This window comes from Protopterus annectens, chromosome 2.part1 (genome assembly GCF_019279795.1).
Source record: "Protopterus annectens isolate FY-2018-M chromosome 2.part1, PAN1.0, whole genome shotgun sequence".
Lineage (NCBI taxonomy): Eukaryota > Metazoa > Chordata > Ceratodontiformes > Protopteridae > Protopterus > Protopterus annectens.
In genome coordinates, this window is record NC_056729.1 from 715335214 (window position 1) to 715349515 (window position 14302).

Consider the following 14302-nt stretch of genomic DNA (forward strand, 5'->3'; position numbering starts at 1 on the left):
TTATTCAAAGAAATTATCCATATACAATGTTTCTTAATCAAAGTAGATAAACTGTCAAATCAGTTGAAACAAGAAATTTTGGACAGAAAACATGAGTCTCATTTGGGCTCAGCAAAAGTATAACGAAAGGGTATAAGATGTGTTACTTTAAAGAGAAAAAGAAATTTCAGAACTGTATGTACTGCATATAATGATAATCTCAATAACAATCCAAGACAAACGAGGATTTTCATATTCAGTTCCAAGTAGACCATGGTGAAAGACTGTGAAAGATTCAGTGCAAAACCAAAGGAATGTATATCTGATCTCAGCCGACAATTAGCTGAAGTCTTCAGCAATCATAAAGCGGACACTATGCATTAAGATATGATCAATGCACTGAAAGCAATTGTCTTGAAGCAAGCAAATTCATATGGGATTGTATCCAGTAATGGTCTACAATATTTATTTATTTATTTAACATTTGTTGCCCAGGAATTTTCAGTGGACGCCTGGGGAGAAATGTTCCACACGCATGTCTTTGGAAAGTGGGAGGAAATGACAGTACCTGAAGGAAACCCACATGAATGCATGGAGAACATGCAGAATCTGCACAGAAGCCACCCCAACTGAGAATCAAACCAGAGAACCTCTTGCTGTGAGGAGACAACATTAACCACTGCATCACTGCGCCGCCCATGAATTACGTCAGCATTGAGTTTAAAAGACTTTGACAGCAATGAAAATGTCTCCATATTATGGCAATTGCCAACTTTGCACCATTTAATGGTCAAGTTGATGAAGAAGGCACAGAGGAATAAAAGCCCATGTAACAAAGACTGCCAACTGTGGCTACTGGAACAAATGAATACTCCACTGTAAGCTGTTCTTCTATCATCTGCTCAACTGTTAATGGCTCATGGGTTAAAAGGAATAATTTCTATTGCTATTTCTTTGTTGACCCTCCTGAAAATCAAAATCAGATTTAAGAGAATGAGACTGAAAAGTAAAGTCAGAGATTCTGCTATAATAAGTATGGTGAAACTCCATCTGATATGAAGGGAAAAGAACATGTGATAATAAGCAGAGCTGCCATGACAAGAAATAATATCCGTTGTGAAAAACACAAGAAAGCAAACCACTGAAAAGAAACAGGAGACATTTTTTTCTAAATGAATATGCCTCACAGTGTGAAATAAGGACTTTGTCCATACATTTAAAGGTTTTCCAAAGTGTCCAATGGATGCCCAAAGTCATGTCTACTGATAGGTCTACACAGATGTTTTACAGTCAAGATCACACAGAACATAAAAAAACTGTATGATCATCAGTCAAATGGAATAAGAAAAAAAAAAAGAGAAATGTTGGCGTTGAGCTGATCCAGTAACAGAAAATACAAGAACACAATGTGATACCTTATTTTGGACATAGGTTTTACAGTTATTCAGGCTTTCAACTGAAAAGAGTATTTCATCAGGAGTTAAATTCCGTTTAATTCCTGACAATGGACTCCTGTAATGGCAAAAGCTCATGTAACTGTAAAATATACAGTAGTGATCCAATGAAAGGTCTCACATCACTTATGTGTCCCAGTGTTTTCAGTCACTTAGACATGAGGTGTCAAGAACATTACCCACTACAGAGACCGCACATAAGTCTAAGTGCTGAAGACATCATAAACCACTGAATAAGACAGATCAATAATGTAAGGATTCATGAAGTTAAATGCGAAATTATGTTTCTGTATGCCACCCAAAAGTACCTTAAGTGCTTCCTAATTTTCATAATAAAATATATCTAAGGAAAGCAAGAAATTGTAAAAGAAATGCAACATAAAATATATACATATGCTTCCCTCAAAAAAGAAAAAAAAACATAGTATGCAATAATGCAGAACAGTGAAAAAGTATAACAATGTGACAACTGTAATCTGCAAAACATATCCCCGAAGAAAATAATTTAATTCTAACTCTGAAAGGGAGTATACTATATGGTGTGCCTGATGCCATATGCATTTAGAATGTTTTCATCTTACAGACACAAGGTACAAGATTTAATTCTGATCTCAGGTTATTGGCTAGACTCAAAATGACTCTACAGGGCAGTTAGCCTAGTATTCACCTGTGAACCTAAGATAAAAGACTAGAAGCTTCAGCAATGGTAAGAATACCAGTATGTTAACAATATGGTCAAGTTTCCTCTTGTACAGTCTGAAAGTAAGACCAAGAGCTGTCAATATATCGCCTTATGCCCACCTCAACTCTTCTGCATTTTCAAATTCAAAGATTAAAGTTGCTTATTTTATGACAAGAAGATAGAGTTGTCTAGAACTAAACAGGCCAACTCTAATGGTCAGACAACTTCGTTAATGTATTGGTCATAACAAAAAGTAAGAGTTTCAATGGGGAGGTCAGCACTAACTCCACTAGGTCTGTAGCTACTGCTGCAACTGCTGCAGTCTTTTTTTAAGAATGTACTTGCCCAGAGCATGTCTGAGGCTGCTAGCTAGACACCCTTTCACACATTTTCTAAACAGTACAAACTGCATGCCCAATCTACATGTATAGCAGGATTTGCTTTAGCTATCCTGTAAGGCACACTTCAGACCACTTACTTGCAGGTAGGGGCTGAAGATACAGTACCTTGTACTCTTCTAATCAATTTATGAATTTCTGCAGAAATTGTCCTTATGGAGAAGAATACACAACTTTTGCAAGTCAACTCACCACAGAAGCACATTTGCCTGCTTGTAAATATTTCATTTTCCAAGCCCCTGCTGCATGGCTAGGTTTACAAAGGCTCTAGTGGTCATTCGTTTTTAGCCTAGTACACACCTATGAACCTGTATGTTTCAATAACTGGGCACTCTTGCGGAATTCTATCCCCCTGATCATGCATATGCTAAGGATCTACGAACTAGCTGCATACAGTTATTCTTAAACATCTGGAGAGATGTGTATGAGTATGCCACTGGATATTTTTAATATTGCAAAGTTTATCCATACTTTCTTGACTTTCTTCTGTCATTTAAATGTATTTTGTTATAAAGTATTTAGTCTTTATAGGTTTACACTACAAGCACAATTTTTAAGTGTGTTCTCCTGTCTTTCTTCAGGACTCTAGCTTTCTCTAAGTATACTTGATGGTCAAACAGAGATGAACTCCAGAGCATGAAAAGACAGAAAGTGGGTGGACAAGAAACCCTTCTTTACAGCCAGCTTCCTTTAATTGCTGCGGCACAAGACTGCAGCTAAGCATCCAGTGGGATATCTGACTGCCAAGAAATCAGAACTGATGCCTGCATTTCCGTTGGCTTTACCTCATCCAGTTTATGCAAACCTCTTGCTATACCGAGCATACTCACATAATGCAGTTCACGTCACATAAAACTAAACAGAGACTGCACTGTGAACAAAAGAAAAATATGATAAGGTAATGAAGTTATATCACCATAAACATGGAGTCGGGAGGTTATACCAGCATCCAAATGCTTAAGAACCAAGATAAATGAGATGACAGCATAAATTTTGCAACAGACAGTAGCACACAAGACAGTCATTGAAGTATATTTCTAGTCTTAAAATAATAACTTGTATATAGTCCCTAAAGATCAGAGCAGTCAAGGCGGGTATCTGTTTAGAAAAGAAGTGAAACAAAACAAAAAACAGCATGTCACTACACCTGGCTAAAACCATAAAAGTATTAAAAACATGTTATTATCACCATGCAATGCATACCTGTGTAAATCTTGCAAGTTCTCCAGTCAGTAAGATAGGATATGATGTGCAACATCACATACTTGGCAGTAGTACATGATTCAAAGGCAGCCCCTAATCAGTTAATGTAGCATAACCGATTCCAAAACTATCGACAACACTATATGCAACTAGGTCTAAAACAATGTAAATTGTTGGTCTTTTAGGTATAAAGATGTAGTACAAGCATGTTGCTCTAATTTCAAGTAGTTCAGAATCGACTGCTGTATTTTCTATCACTAAAATTTAGTTACCCCATAGAATTTATTGAATATAAAATACATGTTTTTGCAAAGACAGGTGTTAACCCTGCATGCCTGATAAAAGTCTGCCCCCACACCCATAATAAATGTGTACTCTAACTCCAGGTTCATGCTATCTTGGAGTACATGGAACACATGATTTTTGCTGGAAAAAAACAGATCTTACCTCAGTCGTTGAGAAAGTGTCACATCAGTAAATCTGTTTTGTTAATACAGGCTTAGTATGTCCCCTTCCCATAATACAAGGAATCAGGATATTTTTTACCATTATAACTCTGGAGAACATTCTTTGTTTATTTTATAATCAAGATATAGTAGAATTTATATAGTCTGTAGTTATGATGTTGATTTTTTTTAACTTAGCATCTATATAAGAAATCACTATTCTGGAGTTATATATATGGAAGCTTACTGTTTAAGCATTGAGTTTTGGCCATACACTCTTTGAAGAGTTTGCAGCTTTGTATTTTGTAAAAATGACTACACAAAATATGATCAAGAGGAGTTAATTGGTCATAGTTATCACAAACTAAGAAATGAACAGGAAACCTGGTTCAAGGCTGTGGAGAGCACCAGCCATACTGGGGGTTACACCTCCTACCACACATTCAGACCATGAATGGAAGGCATGAATACTAAAGGAAGAGGTGTATCAATATTCATTAAAGATAAATACACCAGATTGGTTAAACAGTATGATTCCCTGAAGACACTTACAGGTGCAACTAACTGTTGGTAGGACACCTATTCAAGTCATTGCCAGCTACAGGACACCTTCCATGAAACAGGACACCCACTCTGCCTACTTGGACCTACTGGAATCCATCAAGATACAGCCAAACACCATGGTGCTGGGTGATTTTAAATTACCCAAACATTGGCAGGGTACTGTACTCAAACTCACTTGCCCAAAGGTTCCTTGCGTTCATTAACTCCAATGCCCTGGACCAGCTGGTAGACACCCTAACTAGGGGCGCCAACATCCTGGATCTGCTGCTTACCAATATGAGGGACTGCTGTAGCACCCACTGTGAGGTCTTCCCTTGTTAGATTGGACCACAAATCAGTTTCCTTCAAAGTAACTATCACACCTGACCGCCCCCCCCCTTCCCCCCAGCAGCAACTAAACTAAAAAACGTCTCCAAAACAGTTTATATCCTTCAAAGGGACGGTATAAATAGCTTCACTGTACCTCCCCGTCAGATGAAGCTGGCAACTATGCAGAGTCCTACACCAATGCTTTTTACAAACACCTGTATAACTGCATTGAGGTGGCCATACCTGATAGAACCAAAACAAGCTCTTCAAGGAAGAGCAAACCTGCCTGGTGGGAAGCTGCCATTAACAGGCTTTATAATAAGAGGAAGAAATTGTTGTCCAAAAGTAAGAGGGAGCATGCCCTAAACTGGAAACACTCCCTCCTCAGTTTAAACAAGCAAGCTCTTCAAGGAAGAGCAAACCTGCCTGGTGGAAAGCTGCCATTAACAGACTTTATAATAAGAGGAAGAAATTGTTGTCCAAAAGTAAGAGGGAGCATGCCCCTAAACTGGAAACACTCCCTCCTCAGTTTAAACAAGCAAATAAGACTTCTTGTGAAGTCCTCCAAAGAAAACTACGAATCCAAATTAGCGTCCTCAACTAACGACAACCATAAGGCGTTCTTTAGTTACATCCATAGCCTAAAAGGTAAGACCCAAATCTGTGCTGAACTGGTAGTTAATGATACCACATACACGAAGCCTGTGGACATAGCAAACCTTTTAGCTGACAGGTTCTGTGAAAATTTCACTTCCTTGTCCCCACCATACATACTCCATGACATTCCTTCCACATGTCCCCCACCATGTATCTTTAGAGTGCAGGCCATATATGCCCTCTCCAAGGCCAAAAACACAGTTTCTATGGGACCTGATAACATCCCAGGCTGTGTCTTACATGACATGTTATCACCATGCAACACATACATGGGCTCCAAGAACTAGCAACACCATTGGGTACTCTTTTCAATCATAGTCTAAGCACTGGCTTCAACCCAGCTTAATGGAGAATGGCAACGGTTATCCCCTTGCACAAAGGCAGTGTTTCCACTGATCCCGGGAACTATAGACCTACTAGCCAGACAAACCTTATCTGAAAAGCAGTGGAGAGAATCATCATGGATCTTATCAACAAAGATATAGGTAATCTCCAAACACTTGATCCTATTCAGTTTGGATTTGTCAAAGGAAGATCATGCTTTTTAAACCTGGTGGTCTTCTTCAAGACAGTCAAGAGAGCCCTGGATGGGGGTGGGGGGGAGGTGGACTGTGCATACAGCCTACCTGGACTTGGCCAAGGCTTTTGACACTATTCCCCACTTGGGCATTATTGACAAACTCACCCAGTTAGATATCAACCCTTATATTGTTAGGTGGGTCACTAACTGTCTCATCAATAGGACCCATACAGTCAAAATAGGGGAATCCACCTGCAACAGCAGACCTGTAGCCAGTGGTCTTCCAGATGGATCAGTCCTGGAAGCTCTACCGTTTGGAATCTATTTCTCTGAAATACAAGCAAAAACTAAAGGTCTATGGCTGACAAAGTTTGCTGACAACTGCAAACTAGGAGTGGTCATAGAATCTCCACATGATGTCAACATTCTACAAGACGGTCTTATGCAAACAAATGATCGGTGCCAAAGTCACAGCCTTAAACTCAATGCAAAAAAAAATGTATCATCATCCCTTTCAGTAAGAGTAATGTTCCAGCTAACTACTGCATCAAAAGAAACACCCTAAGCATGCACTCAAGTGGTGACAGACCTGGACACACAGGTTGACAGCAACCTTACCTTTGATCATGTCTCAAAAGCAGTAAAAAATGCATTCTATATTGCTCATCTCATAAGTAAGGGCATTGTCTCCAGAAAAAAATAAGTTATAACCTCCATGTACTCTTCCCTCATCAGGTGAACAATTGAGTACAACACCACATTTGGTATTTACCTTTCCAAGCACCTGCAGAGACTACAACGCTTCCTCCCAAGGAGAATAAGGTTTTCAGCATTTGTCCTATGTGGATTGGCAGAAATCACTGTCACTTTACCCTGTTTCATACAGACTACTCAGAGGTGATCTCTGCCTTGCATTTAAGGCAATCTCTGACTCTGCTTTATTGGAAATGCTGCATATCTGTAAGTTCAATGGCTCATGGGTCACTCTCTCTAAAGACCTAAAACTGGTATATGACATTAATAGAACCTGCTGGAGGGACAGCTTTGTCTCCCAGAGGTTACCACACCTATGGAACAGACCCCCAATTCATATAAAGCAGAGCACCTCTTTGGCCCTTTTCAGCCACAATCTGGACGATTGGATGGGTAACCGTAAAGTCACCCGGGGGTTCCTCCTGTGTCCCTCTCTTGAACAGGGGCAATAGGTACTGATAGTGGAAACAAGGGCAGAACTTGATTAAGCTTGTAAGAGCCCTTGGGCCATTAGCCTAGTACCTTCCTAGGATCTTGTGATCTAAATAGAGAGGATATGAGATGCACAGTTCTGCTATGGGTGTACAAACAAACAATTAGTACAGATGCACAATAAAGGCTCGACATCAGCATGTGATTTGGGTTATCAGTCCATACAATTCTGAGTGACTATTATGCTTTACATGGAAGAAGCAAAACTTTTGTGATTTATAGAGTGGGAAGTACAAGTGAGAAAAAACAACAGTAGACTGAAACCACTGCATTTTTGAAGTAGTGTTAACATCTGAAGTCAAGTACCAGAGGGCAGAAACTACATACATTTTGCACTGTGCACATTCAAGAAATGCAGTTGAAATGGGCAGTTTTTTTGATTTAACCATTTTGTTTAGCATGGCAAGCTAAAATGAAATCAAGCAGGGAACACCAGAAGTTTTCATTAAGCATACAAATACCGAAGCTTAGGTCAAACTGTTATGGACCACAAAGTGCCACATCAGTCTTAGAGGCTTCTCAGTGGCCTCATACTAGGGGAGACAGATCTGTGGTCCAAGTACAGACAGATGAGTGGTGTTCAACCAAAATTCCATGAAACAAGTGTAAATAGTGCTACACCAAGCATGGCCAAGGAATTCATGTGAAGGATGCAATCAGATGAAGACGCAGCAAAGTAGTTTAGTGTGAGCTGTTCAATGCCAAATCATTCCAGGTGACTAATGCTCAACTTCTCTGTTCAAGAATTGGGGATGACACTAAAAATAATTAGAGACAAATGTCCAAAGATTAGGGACACTTTTTAAATCTACTCTAAAGTTAACAGTGTGACAGATTTTGCTTCAGTTTGCATTTCTTGAAGAGTAAGAAGTTAAAAAACTTTAAATGTTTTACATTGCTGACTGACTGTAATCCTCAGTGATTCACCAGAAAAAAAATCAAGCATTTTACAAGAAGTCAGACAAAAATGTGAGGTAGAACTCAGAGAAAGATGAGAGCCAAGTTTGGAACAAAGGTAAAATAGAGAAGACAGCCCCAATCTTACAGCCCCCAGTGCAGAGAAAAAAATGCAGCCCATAGGTGAGCACTACACTAAACAAACCTTTAATTAAGCATTAGCACAGTAAAACACAAACAGAGAAAGTGAATATAAAAGCTGCATAACAAAGTCATGACTTAAGTTTAATTATTTAGTTTTAGCTGCTGTGACACTGAACCCATAGATATCATAATAAAGCCACAGAGTCATGTACTCAATGGGACAGGTATTGGACAGCTTTACACTGGAACTAAAAGACATTTTATCCAAAGAGTGAATGAAAAGAGGTGCATGGGCAGATCTATGGTCATATACAATACTAATGATACTGCATCATTATTTATCTTCTATTTATTTCTTAACAGGGTTCTGTTAAGAATAGTATGCACCCTTTAATCCCTTTGCAGTTTTTACTGAATGTTATGCTATTCTTGAGTGATCGTTAAAATGGCTTAAATATCCACAAAAATCATTCTTTCTGACAAAAGAAGCACATCTAAACAGAAAGGCATAGTCAAACGAATATCATGGAATAATGAAGTAATATTATGAAAAAGTAAAAGAGCATTAAAGTTTCCACAACATCTCCAGTAATCACAGTACAAAAAAAATCAAATTAATAAAAATGGCATCACCCCATTGTTCTTCATAACTATTTTACATCTCCCCCTGATTAGTGCCAGTAGGTAGCTATCCCTTTTTGCCACTTATCGCACTAGGTTTGTAAGATTAAAACCTTTTGAATCATCATCATCAACAATCCCCCCTCCTTTTCCCATTTTCTACACCGGGTAGGAGTGTTGAGTCAGTGCTATCTCTCTCTATTCAATGCCAGTCTGCTTACTTCTTCAAAAGTGGTGCCTGACTGACACAGGTCTTCTGTCTTCTCTCACACAATCCATCCCCCTCTTTCCTAGATTCCTTAATTCCTTCCTACCTTCTTCCTGTCTGTCCCAAATCTTCTTCATCAGACTGTCTTCTGCTTTTCTGCATACATATCCAAACCACTGTAGTCGGTTCTCTTTGACCGTTTCTGCAGGTGGAGCTACTTTGGCTTCTGCTCTTAGGTCCTCATTTCTCCATCTGTCCCACAGTTTGCATCCTACAACCCATCTCAGGCACTCCATCTCCATCACCTTTAGTTTCCTCAACTGCTCTATCTTCACTGCCCAAGTTTCTGTACCACACAGTAGTACTGGTCTCACCACTGTTTTGTACACCTTATTTTTCAGCTTCTTATGCATTCTTCTGTCATACATTACCCCTGAAACTGTGTAAGTTGGCTGCAGCCCTCTGAGTCTATCTTTGATCTCCTAATTCAGACATCCTTTCTCTTTAACCATCCCTCCCAGGTACTTGAAGCTGATAACTTGTTCCACTACTTCACTTATATCTCCATTATCAGCTTCTTCTGATTCCCCCATTTGCTGCCCCTACAACTGTCTTATCTGTACTCAGTTTCATCCCATGTTCTTTCAGTTTTGTATTGCATTCACCTATCCTTTGCTGAAGTTCTTGCTCAGAGTGTACCTGTGATGCCACATAGTCTGCATACAGCAACTTTGTTGATCTTTGATCTGCCTCTCTGATTTGTTTGCTAATGCAAGCCATCACCAGTATGAACAGCAGAGGGCTTGGAGCTGAACCCTGATGCACATCTACTCCCACTGGTACCCACTTTGTGAAATCGAATACTGTTCATACATGAGACACTGCATCCTTGTACATAACCTGCTCTAATTCTACCAATGCTTCTGGCATTTCAAACCACCAGGGACCTTGTCATATGCATTCAACAAGTCTAGGAATGTCAAGCTAGACTCTTTCCTCACTCCTAGCTTCCTCTCAAATATCTGTCACATTGCAAATGCTGGGTCATTTGTGCTGCATCCTGATCTGAATCCAAACTTCTCATCTCACATCTTACTTTCTACTACACTGCATATTTATCTATCACTAACTCTATACAGAACTTTCCTGCAGTGTGATAGGAGTTTGATACCTCTGTGTTGCCCACAGTTGTGAACTGAACCCACTGGCACTAGTGTGCTTATTCTCCAGTCATCTGAGATACACCTTTCTCTCCATGCTGTTATGAGTACCCTCAGGAACAATTTCTCCCCTGTGTAACCCAACATCTTTATCATATCTGCTGTGACCTCATCTGAGCCTGCTGCCTTCCCTGGCTTTATTTTCCTTACTTCTTATATGGTGAACATGAATTGGTGTTGATAATGGGTGACCTGAATGCACATATCTTTTTATATTTTGATCTGTTCTGCTGCTCACTGCTACCCCTTACCACTTTATGTAGTTTGTAGGTCTTTTTAGTTCGTCATACTCTCCCTCAAATAACATGATGGTAGAAGGAGTCTCTGGTTTCCACACTGATCTGCTTGGCCATAATATCAAAGGGAAGAACATTTTATGCAGTCATGTTTCTCACATAACATAAAGAGAGCAGTATGATTGTGTATATTCCTTCACAGTATTTGGCAAGAGTTCATCCTTTCAGTGACTTCTTTTGAGTTTCAGTAATGGCAAGATACTTCAGCTGCTGTTCAAATTCAGAACAAAAGCTTCAGGCTATATATTCTGCATACAGTGTGAAGTTGGTTATTTGTGAATTATAAATTACATAATAAAATCAGATTTGGGGGCTTGGAGCTAGAATCAGTCATCTAATTTGTCTTTTTAAGGCTATAAATGTCTTAGATACAAGTACCTGTCATCTATGACTTTCATCAAGCAAAGTGTGTGCATGATAGGTACTGCAAGATTTTCCAGAAAGCCAGAATGCTGTCCAGAGACAATAAAGAATTGGGCAAAGGCAGGAAAGAAAGGATATAATTCCTAAAACATGTTTTCCTTATGGTTGTACTCTTGCAGTTGTGATAAGGGGAAAGTGAAACACTTAATGATGAAAACAAATGAGTAATGCTGTCATTTATGAGAAGGCAAAGTCAAAGCAACAAACTCAAAAATACAAAATGGCCAGATTGCTTTAGTAATATCATCAGAATAAGCAAATCAAAGTATAGAAACAGCAGTGGTGTACACTATGTTCAGTTTTAAATACATATGCTCAAAAGATTCCAAACACAAACTATAAGAAGTGACTTTCCAGCTTAATTTTGTATGGTTTCTGTGCATCAACACTACTAACAGTGCCAAAGAAAGAAATAAGCCTTGTTTCAATGTACCTTCTTCTTCTGTTCTATAAGCAAATGTCCAAGTAAGCAAATACAGCCAACCCAAGGCTAAGAAGGCACCTTACAATCACACACACAACACCAAGTTAATACTTTTTTTCTTTCATACAAAACCTGAATTATGACAATGCTCACAAAATAAAGCTCAAAGTTCATAACATCTGGTGGTCTTAATCACTTATTAAGCATACTAATGGAAATGAATAGGAATGCAGAGACACAAACTCCATATACTTAAAAGTAAGCAGACTTTTCATACATTTTCTTCTGTGATTAAAAGTGAAACACTTAAATCAGAAATAATACAAAGGTATCTAAAATGTAAATTAGAGATTCCTTTACAAAGCATGACTTGTATTTATGTTGTATTCTTATTTATTTTAAGCCAAGTACAAGGACCTCAAAAATGTAACTGCAGTGGTAGTGCTGCGATAGCGTTGTCGCCTCACAGTAAGACGTTGTCCTGTTCGATTCTCAGCTAGAGCGTCTTCTGTGTGGAGACATGCGTGAATGGGTGTACCTTCGTTGAAGGTTGTGCATCAGAGCTGGCAACTCGGCACGTAAAAATCTATTGCCAATCATTAGCGGACCAGAGTTCCGCTGTGGCGACCCTTAACCGGGAAAAGCCGAAAGACACAACAACAACAAGGACCTCAAAAATTAATTTTTAGCCATTGCTTGGTTAGTGCTATAAAGTAAAATACAGCAGAGTTAAACTGTCAGAATCAGAAGCAGAGCAGTTAGATAGACTTATTACATCATCCAGTACTAATAGAGTAACTAGATTCCGCTATCCCAGGTTTTGGCTAGAAAGGTGCATTGGAGTTTCTCACCTGCCTGATTAACAAATGCATAAATAAAATAACATAAACGAAAGGGTAAAAGTAGATTAACTCCTTGTAATCTGCATCTTAAAGTAGACATTTAAGGTAAATGTTACAGAACAACTGGTTTGGTACCTCTTCTGTATCTATGTAGTGAGGTCTTGTTTAGAGGGTCTGCATTTCTTGGCTACTATTATTTAGCATTTGTCATACCTATCCATGCCAAAACTTCAGTACAGTACCTGGATACTACTGACTATGATACAAGCAAGTCGTATAAAGAAAGAAAGTGATACACATAACACACACACACACACAATGCAAAACAGTAAGAACCACACAAGTTCATAAACAAATACTAGGCTATATCCAATAAACAAATATCAGAATCAAACTTGAACTTTGTATTTTAAAGATAAAGATCTTAACCATTATGCCAATCCCCTCTCTGGGAAAAAAAAGTTGCACTCCAAAAGGTGCATATCACTTCCTATGCTCATCCAGCCAAAACAGGGCAGCCATGGACTAGTATCACGGCTGTTAACCATAACCATAATAAGCAAGTTCTCACTACAGCAGCTTGAATCACTTGAGGCAGTACTGATTAATGGCATATGTCTCAACGAATCTGGGACGAATCTCAATAGAATCGGAGGCAAATCCAAAAATAATCAGGGACATTTTTTTAAATAGTAGTATTCATTTGAAACACTGACAGAATAAGGAGGATGTGAATTAATACACATTTTCTAAAATAAAACAAGTCGATACATCGAATTATTGTCATTAAAGTGCAATTCACCACCTTTTCTCCCAAAGTCGACAGTCTTAGGAGGGATTAAAAGGAACAAACTTAAAATTTGAGGAAAAAAATCAAAGGTATACTTAATGGAGCAGTCAATTGGTTGGATCTGTGAGCAAACGTAACTAAGCGCTATGGTGCATAGCATACCATGATTCAAGATTTCTACAGAAATCTTTAATGTCTGACTCAGAACTACATCAAACAGCGTGAACATATACATGAAGCCTTAGCATAATTTTTCTTAATAGTATGTTTAAAGTAAATGCGATATAATAACGAAGCAAAAAAAAATGTATTATTTAGGCTACCTTTAACGCTGCAGGGTTATCTGATCAATGATTCGTTCCTCGCTTCCACGGTTCAAGAAACTTGTTTCTCTGATTCCAGGTAAATATGTAAGTAAAATGCTACATTTATGAGGTGAGGGAGACTTCAAAATAACCAGCAACACGTTACCGTCCTAGACCACTGTAAGAAACACATGCATGCAAAAATAAAATAATAATAATAATAAAGATTAGTATGAGTCGCTCAAGAATGTGAAAAATGCAAAGCGCATGCTATGTGGTTTCTAGGCAACGCGGAAACACCGGAAGTACATGGTACAACAATCCCACAAATCCTGTAGCTGGTGAAAGCGTTTTACAGAATATTACCTCTTTTTCCGGATCATAGAGCCCTCCAGCAGGCTTCCGAAGAACTGCAATATAAGCAGTACAAGAATTTTAAGGTTCACGGTGAGCTACGGGAGACGAGCTAAGGCGTAAATGGACCAGATTCTAGACATTTCTCTGTCTTTCTCTTTTTTTTTGTCACCCTCCCTCTCTTTAGCAAAACGTCTTCGCTCAAGAATAGTCAAAGAAGTAATAGTAATACCATATTACTTCCCCCCCTAGTGTCTGTATTTAGTAGTCGTTGTGGTAAGCTTGTGGGCAGAACTTTTAGTTATGAAAACGGCTAAATGT

The 14302-nt window shown here is 38.7% G+C and overlaps 1 protein-coding gene across 1 annotated transcript in view; it reads right to left on the reverse strand.

Annotated features, from left to right (window-relative positions):
- Nucleotides 1-13930, reverse strand: part of MAP9 (microtubule associated protein 9) — a 1126417-nt gene extending 1112487 nt beyond the window's left edge. The window contains exon 1 of the mRNA XM_044063500.1: nt 13646-13930. The gene's annotated coding sequence lies outside the window, so the exon portion shown is untranslated. The remainder of the gene's footprint in view (nt 1-13645) is intronic.
- Nucleotides 13931-14302: the final 372 nt, after the last annotated feature.